Genomic DNA, 19,765 nt, shown 5'->3' with positions numbered 1-19,765 from the left:
ACAAATGTATAATGGCAGGTATCCACCTTGATAGCATCATATAGAGTAGTTTCACTGTCTTAAAAATCCTCTGTCCTTTGCCTTTTCATCCCTCCCTCCCCCTCAGCCCTAGGCAACCATTGATCATTTTACAGACTATAATTTTCACTTTTCCAGAAGGTCATAGTGGTGGAATCAAACAATGGTAGACTTTTCAGATTTGTTCTTTCGCTTAGTAATATGCAGCCACGGTTCTTTTGTGTCTTTTCGTGGCTCAATAGCTCATTTCTTTGTAGTGCTAACATTTCTTTATCTGGATGCCCCTCACTTGATTTATCCATTTACCTACTGAATGGCATCTTGGTTGATTCCAAGTTTGGGCAGTTGTGTATAAACCTGCTAAAACACCTGGGTGCAGGATTTTGTAAGGACATAAGATTGAACTCCTTTGGGTAACTACCAATGGGCATAACTGCTAGATCATACAGTAAGAGCATGTTTAATTTTGTAAAAAATTACCAAACTGTCTTCCACAGTGTCTGGACCCCTTCTCACTACCAACAGATGAGAGTTCCCATGCTCCTCATCCTTGCAGGTATTTTGTGTAGTCAGCATTTGGGATTTTTGCCATTCTAGTAGATTAGCATAGTAGTATATCACTGTTGTTTTCATTTGCATGTCCCAAAGGACAAATGGTGTTGAGCATCTTCGTTTGCCTATTTGCCTCAGTACATCTTCTTTGGTGAGGTGTCTGTTCAGGTTTTTTGTCCATTTTTTGATGGGATTGTTCATTTTATTAGTGTTGAGTTTTAAGAGTTCTTTGTGAATTCTGGGGATAACAGTGCTTCATTGGATATGTCTTTTGCAAGAATTTTTCCCAGTTTGTGGTTTGCATTCTCATTCTCTTCACAGTGTCTTTTGAAAAGCAGAAACATTCAGTTTTAATGAATTCCATCTTTTTGATTCATTCTTTCATGGATGATGCCTTTGGTGTTATATCTAAAATGTCATTACCATCACTTAGATTTTCTCCTGTGATAACTCCTCTAGGAGTTTTATAGTTTCACATTTACATTTTAGGTCAATAAGTCATTTAGAGTCAATTTTTGTAAAGGTGCATTTTTTTTTTTTTGCTTGTAGATGTTCAGTTGTTCCAGTAACATTTGTAGAAAAGATAATCTTTGCTCCATTGTATTGCCTTTGCTCCTTTGTCAAAGATCCGCTGAATGTATTTATGTGGATCTACTTTTGGGCTCGTTATTCTGTCCCTTTTATTTGTCTGTCTTTCACCAGTACCACACTGTGTGGATTACTGTACCTTTATAATGAGTCTTGATGTTAAGTAACCTCAGTCCCCCAACTTTGTTCTCTTCCTTCAATATTGTGTTGACCATTCTGGACTTTTGCCGCTCCAGGTTAAGTAAGATTTAGAATCCATTTGTCAATAGCTTTAATTAAGATTGAATTGAGCCAGGTGTGGTGGCGCATGCTTGTAATCCCAGTTGCTCAAGAGGCTGAGGCAAGAGGATCAAAGCCAGCCTCAGGAACTTAGCAAGGCCCTAAGTAACTCAGCAAGACCCTGCCTCTAAATAAAATATTTTAAAAAATGGGCTGGAGATGTGGCTCAGTGGTTAAGTGCCCCTGGGTTCAATCCCCAGTACCAAAAAAATAAATAAATAAATAAATAAACAATCTTTCTAGGATAAAATATATCTTACTAAAACCAATTTAAGAAAGAAAAGAAAACCTGAATAATTCAATAAATTGAACCAGTAGTTCAAAATCTGCACACAAAAACAGCAAAATAAAATAAAATTGGTCCATTTGAACTTAACAGGTGAGTCCCACAAAACTTTAATGGACTAGATCGTATCTATGATGAGTAAGTTATTCTGCAGAACAGAAAAAAAAAAAAGGAAAACTTTCCATCAAAGTTTAGGTAGCTGATATAATAGTTGTGCCAAAACTAGACAAGGATAGCACGAAGATGGAAAATTAAAGGCTAATCATAGGTACAAAAATCATAATTGAAACATCAGCAAACAATTTAGAGCTGTACAATAAAACAATTGTCAATATTCAGTAATGTTTATGCCAGGAATAAATACTATTTTAATAACAGAAAACCTGTAGATGTAATACCACACACAATGGATTAAAGTGAAAAAGTCAAGCTGAGCATGATGGCATATGCCTGTAATCCCAGTGGCTCTGCAGGTTGAAGCAGGAGAATCACAAGTTCAAAGCCAGCCTCAACAACTTAGCAAGGACCTAAAAAAATTTGTGAGACCCTGTCTCAAAATATATATACATATAAAAAGAAGGACTGGGAATGTGGTTCAGGGGTTAAGTGCCCCTGGGTTCAATCCTTTGTAATAAATAAGTAAATAAATAAAGAGAAAAGCCACATGATAATCTCAAATAGACATTTTGAAAAATATGATGCAAGTTGACACCAAATAATTAATTTTTAAAGCATCGTAGCAAACTTGAACTTCCCTAACAGGTCAAAGAGTGACTATCAAAAAATAAAACCTATCACAAATAGTGTATTTTATTGTGAAACACTGGGAGCCTTTCTAATACTACTAGGAACACAACCAGGGGAGAGTGGATCCAATTTTTAGGCTGGGTAGGGGGGGTGGTTGATGGATTTGGATCATCAGTTATGAAACTACTAAAGGATTAGGGTTTTATAACTCAGTGCTTTTTCTATGAGCAGTATGACTACAGAAATAGGAATTAGAGCAGAAAAGTGATATCCTTGAATCCTGGAATCAAAGGAATGGCAGAATTTTATAACCATAAAATATTTATTTGGAATCCTAGAATCTCAGTATAATAGAACAATACAGCCCTAGATCCTAGAATAAGTAAACATTAAGAATCCAAGAATCTGGGAATTCTAGAATATATCTCTTAGTTGGTTGTTGCAGACTATTATGGACTGCTTACTTATATCCCCTAAAACTTACTTGTTAAAACCCTAACCCCTAAGGTGATGGTATTAGGAGGTGAGGCTTTGGGACAGATGAGGTCATGAGGGTGCAGCCTCCACAGTGGACTAGCGTCCTTATCAGAAGAGAAAGAGCAAGTGCTGGTGCTTCCTGCCATGTGACTGTGCACTGTGAAGAGCCTCCGCCTGCCAGGAAGCAGGCTCTTGCCAGACAACAGATCTGTCAACACATTGATCTTGGACTTCTCAGGCTCCAGAACTGTGAGAAATAAATGTTTGTTTTTGAAACATCCACTCCATGGTATTCCATTTATAGCAGCCCAAACTAAGACCCAGCCTAAAAAATTCTTCCTTTTCTTGAGCCAAAACAAGAATTCTTGCAAATTCCATCTGTCTTTGAGACCACCATATGACATCATCTAAAGATATATTTTAAAATATCTATTATATCCCTAAATATCTAGCTAAATATTCCTAATTATAATATCCAAATATGATACTAAGGCCAGATACCTCTAGAGTCTAGCTCTCCTGCTACTCATCAAATGTTTATTCACTAGTTTTAACAACTATTGGGGACTCTTGCCTGATCAATTATGACTATAATGTTTGCCAAATAATGATTTCTACATTTGCTAGTTGATACCTTTCTTTGTTTATACCAGTATGGCTTCATGAATTGTTATTTTTATAGATTGAATCTATTATTCTCTCTTTTTATTTTGATTCTCATATCATTCAGATTTTCCTGGTGAGAGTCCCCTGGTGGAGGCTCTGTAGCTTAATAAAGTGGCACAGATGCATTCCAAGCTCCATACTGAGCCCACCCGGGCTCCTTCCTCCAATGTTGCCACCAGAGAGAAGACAGTGAGGGGAGATGTTTTTGTGCTTTCCGTAAATATACATGAGCCTATAATAAATGTGTTTTGTGTGTTTGTATGGGTGTGTGGTTTGAATGCTTTTTTTCTGAATGTTATAATGCTTTCAGAAGCCCTTACAAGTACTCCTTTCAGTCATCAATAGGAATTTGAGATTTATCTATACTGATATGCAGATCTGGTTAGGCCATTTTGACTACTCTTTAACAACGAGTCTGTTGTTAATAAACCCACCCATACAAACACACAAAACACATTTATTATAGGCTCATGTATATTTACGGAAAGCACAANCCCACACACACACACCATCATTCATCATTTAATGACAGGAGCACATTCTGAGACACGTGCCAGTAGATGACCTTGTTGTGCTACAGACATCAGAGAGTGCACTTGCATGAGCTTAGATGCAGAGCAGATAGGCCACATGGCCACACCAATTTTACACGTGGTCTGTCGCTGATGGAAATGTTACCCAGTGGCACATTCACACCTCCAGTGAGGAATATTTAAGTTTTTTCTGCTTTCTAGTTACTACAAATAGTAGGTCTCTTCTCCTATGTATATCATCATGGTTCAAGTGAGAGCAATTCTCTAAGTAATTCTCTTGCTAATCCAGAATTGAAATTTCTGGGTCCTAGGGTGAATGCCTTTTCAAATGTATGGGAACAAATTCTGTCCACAGAACTTTTACCAGTTTACACCCTAACTTGTGATATGAGAATCTCTATTTCTGAATAACCACACATGACTGTTATTACCAGACTTGCTCACTTTTGCCAATCAGATGGGTGTGAAATGTCATATAATGGAATTTAAGTTTGATTCTGGCTGGGTGCAGAGGTGCACACCTGTAATCCCAGCAACTCAGGAGGCTGAGATGAGAGGACTTCGAGTTCAAAGCCTGCCTCAGCAACTCAGCAACGCACTAAGCAACTCAGCAAGACCCTGTCTCTAAATAAAATACAAAAAAGGGCAGAGGATGTAGCTCAGCATTCAGTGCCCTGGGGTTCAATCCCTGGCACAAAAGAAAAAAAAATTGATTACTAGTGAGACTGAACATCTTTTCACATGCTGATTGCCTATCAGAAACATGATTCCATGTTTTGCCTATTCATATCTTGGCCCATTTTTCTATTACATTGTTTATAGGAATTATTTATATATCTACATGTTAATCTTTTGCATTGCAAATATCATTTCCCAGGCTGTGGCTTATCTTTTCACCCTGTTGATAATATCTTTTGACATACAAATGTCTTAAATTTTAATGTGGGAAAGCTATCCATCCATTACTTTGTGGAAAATTTACTTAATGTAGGAAATTTAATGTAGGAAAACTTGTCCCTCTATTACTCTGTGGATTGTATTCCTCCTCCTCCTCCTCCTCCTCCCTTTTCTTCTCCTTTTTTAATTTTTTGACAGTACTGAGAATTGAACCCAATGATGCTTTACCACTGAACTATATCCCTAGCCTTATTTTTTTTTAAGACAGGATCTTGCAAAACTACCCAGGCCAGCCTTGAACTTGTGATCCTCTTGCCTCAGTTTCATGAGTAGCAAGGATTATAGGTATGCACTACCACAATGGGCTCACATTTTTGCATCTTTTGCATTTTTTACATCTGATGTCATTTGGATGATTTCTTTTAAGTATTTTTTCTGTATTTAAATCTACCTTTGTTTGTGATATGAGGTAGTACAGCAGATTTCCTTTCTTCCTTACTGAGAGACCTGTGTTGCTTCAGTTCAGGTCAGCAAGGTCCTTACTCATTTGCCTGTGGACTTTCTTATCTCCTGTGTTCATGTGACATGGTTCTGTCCAATGAGGCATAAGCAGAAAACTGCTAGGGAGTTCTGGGAAAATAATGGTTTTCTTGACACAGGTATTTTTTCTATTATCCTTCCTTCCTCCATCTACATTTCTGAAAAAAAAAATGGACACAGGCGAGACTGAATACCTCTTTGGCCACCATGAGACGACAAGCTTGCGAACACAAACTACAGCCTAAGGATTGTGGAAGGACAGACAGAGGGAAACAGGAACATTAATGACGTTGTGGAGATGCTGAACTAGCCTTCTGGATTTTCGTGATGTTTTCAATGTTTGTGCTTTTCTTCTTTTGTTTGTTCTCTTTTGGAATTCTATTTATGACAGAAGATAAATTCATTTGTGGTTAGGTAATCTTCATGTGGCTTGTGAATCCTGCAACAGATGTGGATCTAGTTTCTTCCATGTTTCTTTGAGCATGGGATTTGAATAGTACATCCTTTCCTCACCTTCGTGCTTCCTCTAGCATGTTACAAGTTTTCTCATGTACCTGGATCTGTTTCTAAGCTCCATATTTTGCTTTATTGGTCTATTAATTTATTCCTGTGACTAAATGATACAAATTGTTATAGTTGACAATATTGGATAGGGTGAATCTCTCCTCCTCCTATATCTTTTCTTTTAACTTGTCATTCATTTTTTTTCACAAGTATTTTTTATTAATTCTTTGTAGTTATACATAACATTAGGGTCTGTTTTTAACATAATTATAAAAGCATGGAATATAATTTGCTCTAATTCAGTCCCCATACTTCCACTTTCTCTCCTCTCTTCTTTCCCCTATTTCCTTCCCTCTCTGCTACTAATCTTTCTGCTATTTACTATTAAAAAAAAACAAACAGTGCCTTTTTTTCACAAATATTTTTTGAGTATGTATGAGGTCCCAGGCACTGTTCCATACTCTGATAAAAAATTGAACAAAATAGACAAACATCTCTGTTCCCAGGGTGCTTATATTGCAGTGGAAAGTCTTGCCCTCAATTCTTCCATATTAATTTTAGAGTAGCTTGTCATATTCTTTGAAAACTTTCCAGGAAAAAAGTTTTGCGGAATGCTTTATGGAATGGTATTGAATTCATTGAATATTTAAGAATTTCCAATTTGTGATTTTTGAGAATTTCCACTCATGAAGCTGGCAAATTTCTCTGCTTATTTGGTTCTTTATGTTTTCTTATAGTGGTTATCGTTGTAGTTACAAATGGAGTATCTTTTAAAGTTTTTATTTTTAAATAATTTTAGACTTGCAAACTGAAAAAATAGCACAAGAAGGTCCCATGTCCCATCGTCTGGGCTTTCCTAAGGCTAACATCTTAATTATAGCATGTTATCTAAATGAGGAAAATGACATTGGCACTTCACAATTAACTAGACCACAGACCTTACTTGCATGTCCCCAGTGTTTTCATGCTCTTGTTTGTGTGCCATCCTGTGACATTCATCCCATCTATAGATTCATGTAACCAGCACCACAATGAAGATACAGAACTATTCTGTTACCACAAAGGAGCTCCCTTGTGTTACCCCACATAGTCACCCCACACACACACTCATACCATGACTCTGGTTCCCCCATCAACCACTGATCTGTTCTCTATCTCTGAAATCTTGACATTTGAGAATGTTTTCTAGATGGAATTATAGAGTGTATGACTTCGTGTGTGTGTGTGTGTGTGTGTGTGCGTGTGTGTGTGTACCTGCGTGCATGAGCACGCACACTGAAAACTAAACCCAGGGACTCATGCATGGTAAATACATGCTTTACCACTGAGTTAAACCCCAGATCCCAGCCCCAACATACAACCTTTTAAGATTTGACTTTTTATTCATTATGATGCCTTTATATCCATCCATGTTGTCACAGGTGTCAACAGTTTATTCTTGTGGGGCAAGGTGGCACACGCCTATATCACAGCAACTCAGAAGGGAGGCTGAGGCAAGAGGATCAAGTTCAAAGCCAGTATGAGCAATTTAGCAAAACCCTAAGAAACTTAGTGAGATCCTGTCTCTAAATAAAATATAAAAAGGGGCTGGGGATGTGGCTTAATGGCTAAGCACCCCTGGTTCAATCCCTGATAAAAAAAAAATAGAAAAGAAAAAGTTATTTGGGGGTGTGACAAGTAGTACTTCATTCTGTGGAGGGGCTATATTTTGTTTAACCATTCACTTATGGAAGAACTTTTGGGTTGTTTCTAGTTTTAGGATATTAAGACATCATCCTTCTGTGAACATTCATGTACAAGTTTTGTGTGAACATGTTTTTATTTCTCTAGGATAAACATTCAGGAGCACAATTGCTGGGTTGTATAATAAGTGTGTTTAACTTTTTAAGAAACTGCCAACCTGATTTTCAGAGTGGCTATATTAATTTATTTTCTTTCTATCAGTGGATGAGAGATCCTATTTCTCTACATCCTTGACAGCATTTGGTAGTGTCAGTGCTTTTTATTTTAGCCATTCTAATAGATGTGCAGTGATATTTGATTGTATTAGATAGTTTTCTGTCACGGTGAAAAAATACCTGAGACAATCAACTTATAAAGAGAAAAAGGTTATTTTGTCTCATGGTTTTGTTGCGGTGTCCAGTTAGGGTCTAGGTTCTTGGTCCTTAGAGAAGAATTGAAACAGACAAAACACAAATTTATTGAAGGTGGAGGTAAAAGTAGCACTTCATAAGGTAGAGTAGAGTGGGCAAAGCAAGAGAGAGAGAGGCTCCAGTGTCTGGGAATTCTTGTCTTATCTGCTTAGTGGTGAGGCATTCTCCTCCCTTTACAGCCTGATGGAGACCTTCCCATTGGTTACCCTATGATACCTGATTTGAATACCGCCTAATTTACCCCCACTGGTATTTAGAATAACAAACCATGGCAGGAGTTGTCATGGGCCATAAGTCCTTGGTGGTGGGAGTTGTCTTGTTAATGGGACTTATGTAAATGGGAATATGATAACTCACCCCCTGTTTTATGCTCCAGTGGCATTTTTCTTGTGCCCTGCTCCACCATCTTGGCATCCCTAACCTCCTACCTAACAGTTTCAGAAGTTTCAGTCCATGGTTACTTGGGACCCTTGCCTTTGGGGTTGTGGGGAAGTAACACAACATGGCAGGGGCATATGACAGAGGGGGCCTGTTCACCAATGGCAACGGGGAGGCAAAGAGAGAGGAAGAGGAAGGTTCCAATATCCCCTCAAGGGCATGCCCCCAGAGACCTAACTGCCTTCCACCAGGTCACACCTCCTACTGGACCTGCCACCTCCCAATAGTATCATGAGCTGAGGACACATGGGATTCTGGGGGATATTTAAGATCCAAACCTTAGAATTTATGGTTTTAATTTGCATTTCCTTAATGTCTGGTGATGTTGAACATCTTTTCAGTGCTTCTTTGAAATGATATGTTTTAAAAATTGCATGCATTGTTTTTAATCATAATTATAGACAACATGATTATTGAATTCTTTACAGGTACTGATCTCTTTTCAGCAATCACACTAAACTCTCTAGTACAATAGGTTATCTTGAATTTATTGTTCAATTAATGACAGTTTTCCTTTTTTCTCAATTTTATGCCTCTCTTATCCAATTGCTCTTCCTATATCTCTAGAATTATTGTCCCTGACTTTAATTAAAAAGTTTCCAGTAACTCACCATTAGGCATGTTGTTGACTTTTGGCATAAAATATTTAGAAGTATCCATCTTCTTTTATTTGACTAAGGAAGTATTGTAAAAATCCAGGACAGATAACGAATGTACAAAATGCTTTATCAGCCACATTAATGATGATCATATCTTTTCCACTTTGATTTGTCAACACATTTAATTACCAAATCAGTTATTCATATTAAGACATTCATGCCTTTTTGGCAGAAAGCCCATTTGGTTGTGATGTGTGTTTTTTTAATGTGCTTCAGAATTCCTTTCACTGAACTTTGAAGATTTTTGTTAATATGCATAAATGAGCTTGATTTTTCCTTTTCTTTTTGCTGCACTTTTTGTCAAGGTAAGCTACGGTGTTATGGTGACTTCCCCCAAAAAAAATCATTTGGATGACATCCTTTCTGCGGCCACGCACATGGAATTGGATTTATCCCTTTCCTAGTGACTTGACATGGACCCCTGAGCCTGGAGCTCCTTGCCCACCTGCCATGGGGATCATGTCATTCCCCTATGCAGAACTCTTCAGTGCCTTGCTGCCGCTCCTAGAATAAAATCTAGACTCCTTACCATGATCTTCCAGATCCTGCGGGACCTTGCTCAGGCTGAGCGCCCTCCTCTGGCTTAACCTCCCAGTGTTCCCTGCTCTCCAGTCCCACTGCCGCCTTCCTATTACTGAAGCACTTTAGGTTCTTTCCAGCGCAGGGCCTTTGCACTTGCTGGTTCCTCTGCCTAGAATGTTCTTCTTTCAGCTCTTCATATGGCTAGCTTATCCTCGTCTTCCAGGTCTTGCTTAATGTCACATTTTCAAAGAAGCCTTCCCTAAGCATCTTTCTAGTGTGAGGTCTCTTAGTTCTCTTTCATCAGTCTGTTTCCCTAACATGTTGCTCATTCTGCTCTAGAATTACTTGACTCATTTTTTTTTTACTTGCTTTTTGCTTGATTCTTCACCTTCTACCCCACTGTTGTCTGAGAAATTCTTCAAGTTCCCTAGGATCTTGCCTCTTTTATTCTCTGTTTCTATTCTCTGGAACTGTGTTTGGCACATAGCACATGACCTCTCCCCCCATCAAAGTACTGACTGAATGAATCAGAGGATCAGCCAGGAGGAATGGCTATACTGTTGTCCAAAAGAGATCAGAAGGAATCAGCTAGGAGAGAGTTCAGGTTTGTACAGGTTTGGTTTTAGATGACAGCAAAGGAGCCACGTGGATATTTTGACATGCATTTGGGGATGGAGGGAAATGGAGAGGGTTGGGAATGCAGATTTAAGAGTTATCCTTAATCTTTGATTAATGCACTTATTCATCAACTCTTCTTCTGTCCATCCATTGGTCTCTTTATCCATCTATTCATAATCCATACATTCATTGACAGATTCATCCCACAAACTTTTGAGTACATCATGAGTCACACCCTGGACCCTTGATACACTGTGTAATAAACCATCTCTGCTTTCAACTAGCGTAAGTCTTAAGGGACTAGGAGACTAGTAGATGTAAATTTATAACAGATTCTAGTTAAGTGCTGCAGGGCTTAACCTTGGACCCTCATGGAGGAACACTTATCTTGCTCATTGTGCAGCAGGGAAGTCCCAACATAGAACACCATGTTTTGGGACAAAGTGTTGTCAGAACACTGGCAAGCGACATTTCCTTGCTCCTTTGACAAGAAGTTATTCCACTGTTGGTGTGGTGCCACAGTCTGGCTGGGCACAATTCAGGAGCCACTTGTCAAAAGAAATGAACTTTATTTTTAGAACACACACACCAAACCACACAGCTCCTCAGGAAAAACCTTCGGAGCCCAACTGCCACCACCGGCTTCCCACAAGCCTCTCAACCTCCCCCACTCCTCCTGCTCTTGAAGCTGATTGGCTGGGTCCGGTGGGCAGAGCCAAAAAAAGTCCCCCAATGAGCAGCTCCGTGGTCTGAAAGGGCTGGGAAACAGCCCAATGAGCATCACCGCAGAGGAGCCAATCAGTTGGCAGCTACAAGTTTGCTGGGGCCGCTGTGAGCCAATCATCAGCTGGCAGCTGGAAGTTTGCTGGCAGCTGGAAGTTTGCTGGGGCCCCTTCGGCTGTGGCTCTCAACAGTGTGGGGTCAGGCTATGTGGCAGTTTCAGGACTCTTAGTGTTGGACTTCCCTAAGATGATATGTATGTATCACCCCTGGCTAATCAGGACTGTTCTATGTAAATTGGCACATACTCACTATAAAACCTATTTTTGCTGTAAAATAAAGCAGACACTGTTCTCTGAAACCAACTCCAGTGGGGTTTTCTCCATGCCCTCAGGCTCCTCACAGTGGATGTTGAAGGGCTAAGCCCCCCAGCAAGTAAGTTCTAGTACAAGGGAGTTGCAAGTACCTTATGTAGCTCGGAGTTGAAAGCATGTGGATAAAAACAGAATATTTGATCTTGAGGGCATGCCAGGAATTTGGGAGCACTGTAGAGGAGCAGCTAACAAGTAAAGAAAGAGGGGGGGCGGTCAAAGAGAAAACAGGAAATAAATTATATCATGGTAGAAAAAAATCTGGACTTTGGAGTCAATAAGGCCCAGCCCCATTTCTTACCAGCAGGGCAATTAGAGAAATGATTTATCTATCTTCTGGAGTCTCAGTTTTCCTATTTGGAAAATAGAGATAATAGTAGTAACCTGGTAGTGATGTTATGGGGTAACTGCCTGATGCCTAGCAGGTGATTGGATGGTGTGATGATAACAGTAATGGTGCTGCTGGTGCTGATGGTGACAGTGGTGATAATAATGCATATGAGGTTGGTGACTAGAAGGCACGTTAGAGATCCTGCTTGTTAAGCAGCAAGGCGTTGTCCATGGTTTTGAGAAAAGCACATGAAATTTTGGTGGAGATAAGGGTCAACCAGATTGGTGCTGCCATCTTTTGCAGGTGATTACAGTTTGGACAGAAGCTGGATGCCAGCCATCCACTCTCTGCAAGGAAAATACATTAACTGCAATCCACTTAATGGTTTGCTGACTCAGAATCTTTCATGATGAGTGTTCAAATTAAGTAATTGTGTTTTTTTCTATTTTAAAAGATATGCCTTCTTACTGGGCTTAAATAGTAGGGTCAAGTGCAATGGTCAAGGGAAGTAGTTTTTGTTAGTCCATTTGCTTTTGATGAATACGGGGAACTGTGGCTTGAAACCTGGCCAAGAGGATCCACATTCGGCCTTCTGCATGTCTGTGGGGACAGGGCATGGAGAGACTGGGGATAGGGAAGGGGAGCAGAGGATGTGGGGAAACATTACACACTCTACCAGGCTGGCCAAGAATGAGAATATCACCTTCATATCACCTGTATGAGTTGCCTAGCACTGTGCTCAGCAGGCATTGGTTACAAGCAGACAGACTTCCCAGCCCTTTCTCACAGAAGATTCGCTTCAGGATGCCTTGGTGGCAAGGACCACTGAAAAAGGGAAGGAAGCTGGGACAGTGACTGAGGAGTTCAAGAACCAGGAACAGCTGGAGGAAAAGAAACCACTCTTCAAGCACCTACACAGACGGCAGAGCATCGCGCTGGTGGATCCATATCGGATCGGATCCTCAGAGCAACCCCCGAGTGGGTATAATTTACCCCATCCTGCAGGTGAGGAAACTGGGACTCAGACAGGGAAATGACTTGCCCCAAATCATGGAACTATTTCATTTCCCAGCTTCCTTCCCTTTTGAGCCAGCCTTTCTGATCCAGGTCTTTCTGATCCCAAAGCCTCTACTCATCCCATTCTATGGCCCTGTGAGGCAGGGATTCTGGGAGAGAGGGACACTAAAAATGAGACTGACTTATGCCAGAGCCAGTGGCTCTGACCTTGCTCTACTCAGCTTAGGGCAGTAGGTTCTTGGAGGAACCAAACTTCTAGAGAGCTGGATCAGAGCCAGCATCAAAGGTGGGGCAGAGGTGGAGCCAGCGTGGGCAAGAGAAGACAGCAGGAAGGTACCAGGTGGGGAGGAATGCTTAGAATTTCCTAGAGCCCCTGGAGTGGGGATCTCCTCTTTAACCCCCTTTTCCTCCCCAGGACCGCTCAGGCACAGCAGATGTGGCCCTAATGCCTATGGATGTGAGGTGCCAACCACCCAGCTCTGCGGTGATAACCCTAAGCTCTTTGGGGGCCAGGCCTCTTTGCAGATACTCAGGGACTAATATTCTCATGGCTTAGGGCTCATGAGCTTTGCAAGAGCTTACACAAATATTTAAGCCCTGAGAAGAGAAATATATTGGCTCCAAAGTACATGCAGAAAAACAGTAACATCAAAATTAATACATTTAATTAAATGTCTACACACACGGTATTATGCCAACTAGTCAAGGGCAGCACAGATCAACTCTTACTTAGTTATAAATACAGGCTCAAGTTACAAAACAAGATGAATAATTGACTCTTCCCAAAAGATAAAAATCCTTTTAAAAATTGTACTGCAGTAAATGGTATTTAATGTAAAAGCAGTTTATTATGCTTGTCAGGATGAGAATGGACTTTGGGCCTCGGCAGGGCTCAAAAGGACTCTGCCAGCCTTTCCGTGCAAGGTCCCTTCAGGTCGCAGCTGTGGCTGGGGAGGAAAGAGGCTGCAGCTGTTTCCTGGGAGAAGTGGGTATCATAGTTCGGCAGGCAGGGTCACGCTGGGCCTCTCAGAAACCTTGATGTGGGCAAAGGGCAAGGCAGCCCCACTGGCTGATGGAGGGGACCAAAGCCCCTGTCTGTCTCCTGCTGTGCCAGAGCAAGGGAGCAACACTGTCAGGCATGGGTTCTAGAAACTTCCTCTGCCTACAGCCAAGCGGAGGGGAGTTGGCTGGGGTGGGGGACAAGGGCAGAAAGAACAAGGAGAAAGCTGTGGTGGGTCCCAGTGAAGAGGTGCGAGTGGTCCGGCCTGCAGTACAGGGAGGGAAGACATGGAAGGCAGCTATGCTCACCACTATACCACCAACGCGACCATGGATTTGAGAGATGATAGAACCTTCTAGAGAACTGAATGTGGGGCCTAGAGGAAGGGAGAGTGGGGGTGACCCCAAGTATGGGAGCCTCAAGTGTTTAGGCATTGTTGATGTCACATTGGGACTTGTGGCGTGTCCAAAGGAAACTGTCCAGGATGCAGAGTGCCGTGTTGGTTTCCCAAGGTGGGTCAAGGTGAGGGTACAGAGCATGGAGGGGACGGACCTTTCCACTTAGGCTTTTGGCTCGTGCACTGTTCATTTATCCCACCCACAGTGGGGTTGTAGCGGGAAACAGACCTGTATAGAGGCAGCGAGCAGCACCTGGATGGGAGCAAACTCCAAACTTTATTTTACACGGGCAGGCCCAGCAGAGAACAAGCTCCAAATTCTGACACCTAATCCACAGCTTTTCACATTTATAGGTTATTTGGCATCATCTTAGACCTGTCCTGTCATTGGGGCTTTTTTTCCTCTTTAAAAAAAATTCCTAATCTACAAGGCTGAAGGCCAATGCAGGGTCTCCAACATAAAGCATGCTCACAGAAACAGATAAGAAACAGCTCTGTTTACAGGTTTCTGTTAAATCTCTAGCCTTAAAATCCTGGCACAGGGCTGTTTACATTTCAAAAGGGAGTAGTCAGTCTCCTAGAGACAGGAATTTAGGATCCAAAAGTTAGGACCCATGGTTAATTAAGGGTTCCTGGAGAAAGGCTGATGGAGGGGAGGGAACTGGCCCTTTACCCAGGCATTGGTTCCTTACCATAACGTTTTCATAATTTCATTTTACAATCAAGTCTGTTTTTGCCATCACAGGGTAGGGGATGAAGCAGGGACATAGAGTGGGAAGGTTCCCACTTGAGTCCTGTGGATCCCTGCTTCAGCCTGGTGGGGTCACAGCAGGCCTCCTGAAGGAAGTGTTGTTTGACTTGGTCCTTGAGAGTGGGCCAGGCTCTGAGCAGGAAAGGACAGCTCTGGGCAGAAAGTGGGGCAGGCCAGCTGGAGGAGCACAGATTGTTGGCTAAGAATGTTGTCAGGGATGTTAGGGAGAGAAAAAGGAAAAACTTTAGAAGCAAGCCACAGTGAGGCCATGTGGATTCACTTCCCATGGCTGCTGTAACAATGGCCACAGTGGAGTGGCTTCAAACAATGCAGGTTCATTCTCTTGTGGTTCCAGAAGTCTGGAAATTAGCATTGCTGAGCTGAAGTCAAGGTGTGGCCAGGCTGCATCCCTCTGGAGGCCCTGAGAATCTTCTAGCTTCTTGGCATGCCCCTCCTACCACATTCCAAGTAAGAACTAGAGTCCCTGCTCCTTGGTCACACAGCCTTCTCCTGTGACTCTCACCTCCCTATGCCTTTTACAAGGACCACAGTGATTACATCAGGCACATCCAGATAAGATAGGGTAATCCAAGACAATTTCTAACACCTTAATTTAGCTATACCCGAAAAAATCCCTTTTCAGGTAGAAAATATTGCTCACAGTTTCTGGGATTAAAATGTGGAAATCAAGCTGGGCACAGTTGGCACATGCCTGTAATCCGAGAAGTTTGCAAGGCTGGGGCAAGAGGATTAAGAGTTCAAAGCCAGCCTCAGCAACTTAGTGAGGCCCTAAGCAACCCAGTCTCTAAATAAAATTTAAAAAGGGTTGGGGATGTGGCTCAGTGGTCAAGTGCCCCTGAGTTCAATCCCTGGTACCAAAAGAAAAAAATGTGGACATTGTTGGGGTGCTTTATTCAGCCGACTATAGGCACCCAGCATATTCATCACCACCAGGTCACAGAGGACCACACTCAGCCCTGGGACCCTGTCTGGCCCAACACCCAGGCTCAAGTGCTTAGTCCAGGCTGCCTCTGCAGCAATTTCTAGGCAGATTCTGGCCACTGACCCTGAGCCCATCCAAATCGTATCCCAACAATTAGGCAAACAAGGTCGGGAACAACTGGGTTCAGAGCTAAATGGGCTCTTTACAGTAGGATTTCTCTGAGCCTTGACTATGCTGTGTCCTGTGACCCTCTAAACTTAATTCACCATGGAGCCCTTCTGAGATCAAAATATTCCACAGAACACAGTTTAGACACTGCTGCACAGACCAGGCCACTACACGGGGTGTAGTAGGAAACATCAGAAGAGCAGGCACTTCCATCAGCTCTCAGAAAGACTACAGTGGGAAGAGAAAGCCTCAGTTCCACATTCCTTTACTCAACAAACACATCTCCCAGGGACGAGGTGGATGAGTTACGTCATTGGGTTTGCTGCCTCAGAAGAGTTTACCATTCACTAAAATAGATGTAGATACAGATACAGATGCAATGATTTCAAGAGATTAGGACTGTGGCAGAGATATACAGGGTGCAGGGAGAAGGAGCAACGGCTGCTCAGAGAAGGCACCACCTAAACCAAGACTTGAAGGAGGAGGAGTCAGCAGCCCAAAGGCTGGGAAAGAACACCCCAGGCCTAGGGAACAGCGCAAGCAAAGGCCCTGTGCTGGCAAGGAAGGTGGAACATTTGAGGAGCTGGAAGGATGAGAGAAAGGCAGGAAGGCCAAAGCCCAGGGAACCTGGGTGGGAAGAGGAGGAGCTTGGCTGGAAGAGCTGCTGGAGAGACCAGAGCAAGGGGGCACTTGTGGGCCATGGTGAGGAGCTTGAAAGTCATCATGTAGTCACCACGTTAAACGCACACACACAACGACAGCCACATTTTTGGAGAACAGCCTGTAAGGAGCAGAAAGGGTCAGTCCTGCTCCTGGATTGAGAGATGAAGGAACATGCTCCAGGGATGGGGTGGAAAGAGAGCCAGGAGTTCACGCTGGGCACATGGAGTTGGAGATACCTTCGAGATGTCCAAGTGAGGCCACCACATTGGCAGTCTGGAGCCCTGATCTTGGAAGTCATCATATACAGATGAGTTTTAAAACCATTAGGCTAGGACCTAAGTGGGTTCAAAACAGTCTCATAGAAACAAGCAACAAACAAATGCAAATAAAAACCAAGCAAAGAAAGGAGTTATTATTGTGGTGATCTGGAGCCATTTGTTATTCTCTTCTGGAGAATAATTCCTCCTCCTCCTCATAGAGCCATACTCCAAAGCATACATGATACCATACAGTCCTAAGGATCTCACTAGCCTCCATCCTGACAAGGTCTGGAGAGGGACAGACAGCCCTTGTCCAATCCCACCCAGCAGCTCGCCCCTTAGCCACCTCCTGAGTGAGCCTTTCCAGCCCCACCCTAGGAACCAAGTCTATCTTATCTGCAGCAGAATGACCACTAGAGGGAGCAGCTCCTGGCTCTGGTGCTGGAGCGCTCTTCAGCTGTTTCCTCCTCTTCCTCCCATTTCCACTTCCCCTCTACTCACTTTCTGCCTTTTCTGGATCTTTCATCAAAGCTCTCTGCACTAGATTCTCTCATTTTGAGCCACCGTTTCACTGACTGTTCTAGAAAGCAAACCAGTTATAATCATGGAATGGAGAGTGTGACCATGGGGAAAGAAAACTCTAGAGTAAGAAGGACGCAGACCGAACCTTAATTCTGTACTCAAAAATCAATCTGCCACATTGAAAGGCTAATGAAGACAAAAAATCATATTAACTGCTGCTGAAAAGCATTCGACCAAGTCCAATACCCACACATGATCAAAACTCTCAAACAACTAGGAACAGAGGGGAACTTCCTCAGTGTGGTACATAACATCCATGAGTAACCTGTAGTTAGCAGAATACTCAATGGTGAGACACTGGATACTTTCCCTTAAAATTGGGAGCCTGGCAAGGATGTCCTCTCTTATCAGCTAATGTGATTAAAAAAAAAAAAAAAAAATATATATATATATATATATATATATATATATATATATATGAGGCATACAGACTGGGAAGGCAGAAATAAAATTTTCTTTGCTCACAGGTGACTTGGCTATCTATTTAGAAAACTCCAAAGAGGCCACAAAGTCTTCTGAAACTAATACATTTCAAAAAGCAAGCTTCCAAATACAAGGTCAACGCACAAAAGTTAATTCCTCCTTATGTAATTTATACATTTAGTACATTCTCATTTTTTTCATATATGTTTCCTCAAATGAGCTATAGGTTCAATCAAAGTCCAACATTCCAAGAGAGATTCTCTTGAAATTTGTTAAGATGATTCTAAAATATATATAGAGAGTAAAGGATCGATGTTAGCCTGGACACTTCCAAGATAGAAAGCAAGGAAAGTGGCCCCACCCCCAGATATTAGAATTAAATAATTAAGACAGTAAGACACCAACAGACAAACTGACTAATGGGAGAGAATAAAAGCCCAGACACAGGCCAGGCCTGTGTGGAACTCTGTTCCATGACAGAGGTGGCATACGGTATCATGGGGGAAAGAGGACACGTTCATCAAGTGGAAATTGCAAAAATAGTTATCCTTAGGTTAAAAGATAAAATTGGAACCTAACTCATACTATGTAAAAATCCAGAGGAATTAAAACTTATATCAAAGCAAAACTTTAAAATTCTTAATGGTATGTAAGAAAAGGTTTCCTGAATCAGACCAAACAATGTCTGTCTAATAAAAGACTAATTATGTTCATCAAATAACACCTTAAAAGAGAAGTTAAATCTGAGATATTTGGTGCCATAACTGCATAAAAATTTCTTCCAGCTTGTACAAAAAGCACAAAAAAAACACTGAAAAGAAATAGGCAAAAGTTAGGACTAAACTTTTCACACACACACACACACACACACACACACACACAAAATACCTATAAAAGAAGAGATGTTCAACATGAGTGATCAGGAAATGCAAAGCAAGATACCATTTCACTCCACATGCGGTGGCACAAGCCTATAATCCCAGTGGCTTGGGAGGCTGAGGCAGGAGGATCATGAGTTCAAAGCTAGCCTCGGCAATTTAGCAAGGCCCTAAGCAACTTAGCAAAAGCCTGTCTCTAAATAAAATATAAAATGGGGTGGGATATGGCTCAGTGGTTAAGCACCCTGGGTTCAATCCCTAGTACCAAAACAACAACAACAACTACAAAAACAGTTTATATTCAGCTAAAAACAAGAAGCCTGACTACACCAAGTGTCAGGATATGGACACAAGGGGTTCTCTCATACATGTAAATTGAAGAATGAATGTTGGTGTTGGAGCATTTTGGAAAGCAGTTTGGTACTACTCCCCAACCTGAATGTGTACATACCCTTAGACCTAGCGGTCCCTGTGGCTGTGCTGAGATTGATAATGGAAAGATGGGACGACAGAGACTCCATAAGGAAGCTGGAATCACAGTGTATGAGAGGCTGGCCATGGAGGTGGAAAGGATATGTAAATCAACAAAAGACTAGAAGAAGAACTTTCAGAAGATGATACCCAAATGGCCAAAAAATCATATTAAAATGTGCTCAAACTTATGAGTTGTTAGGAAAATACTATAAGCACAATGAAGTACCATTGCACACCCACAAAAATGGAGGAGGATGTACAATAACCAGAATTCTCAGATAAGGCATGTGGAAGCATAAATTTGTGTCCC

The sequence above is a fragment of the Marmota marmota genome, unplaced genomic scaffold, assembly GCF_001458135.2.
Source record: "Marmota marmota marmota unplaced genomic scaffold, marMar, whole genome shotgun sequence".
Classification (NCBI taxonomy): domain Eukaryota; kingdom Metazoa; phylum Chordata; class Mammalia; order Rodentia; family Sciuridae; genus Marmota; species Marmota marmota.
The sequence above is the reverse complement of the archived record's forward strand: the minus strand, read 5'-3'. Positions refer to the sequence as shown.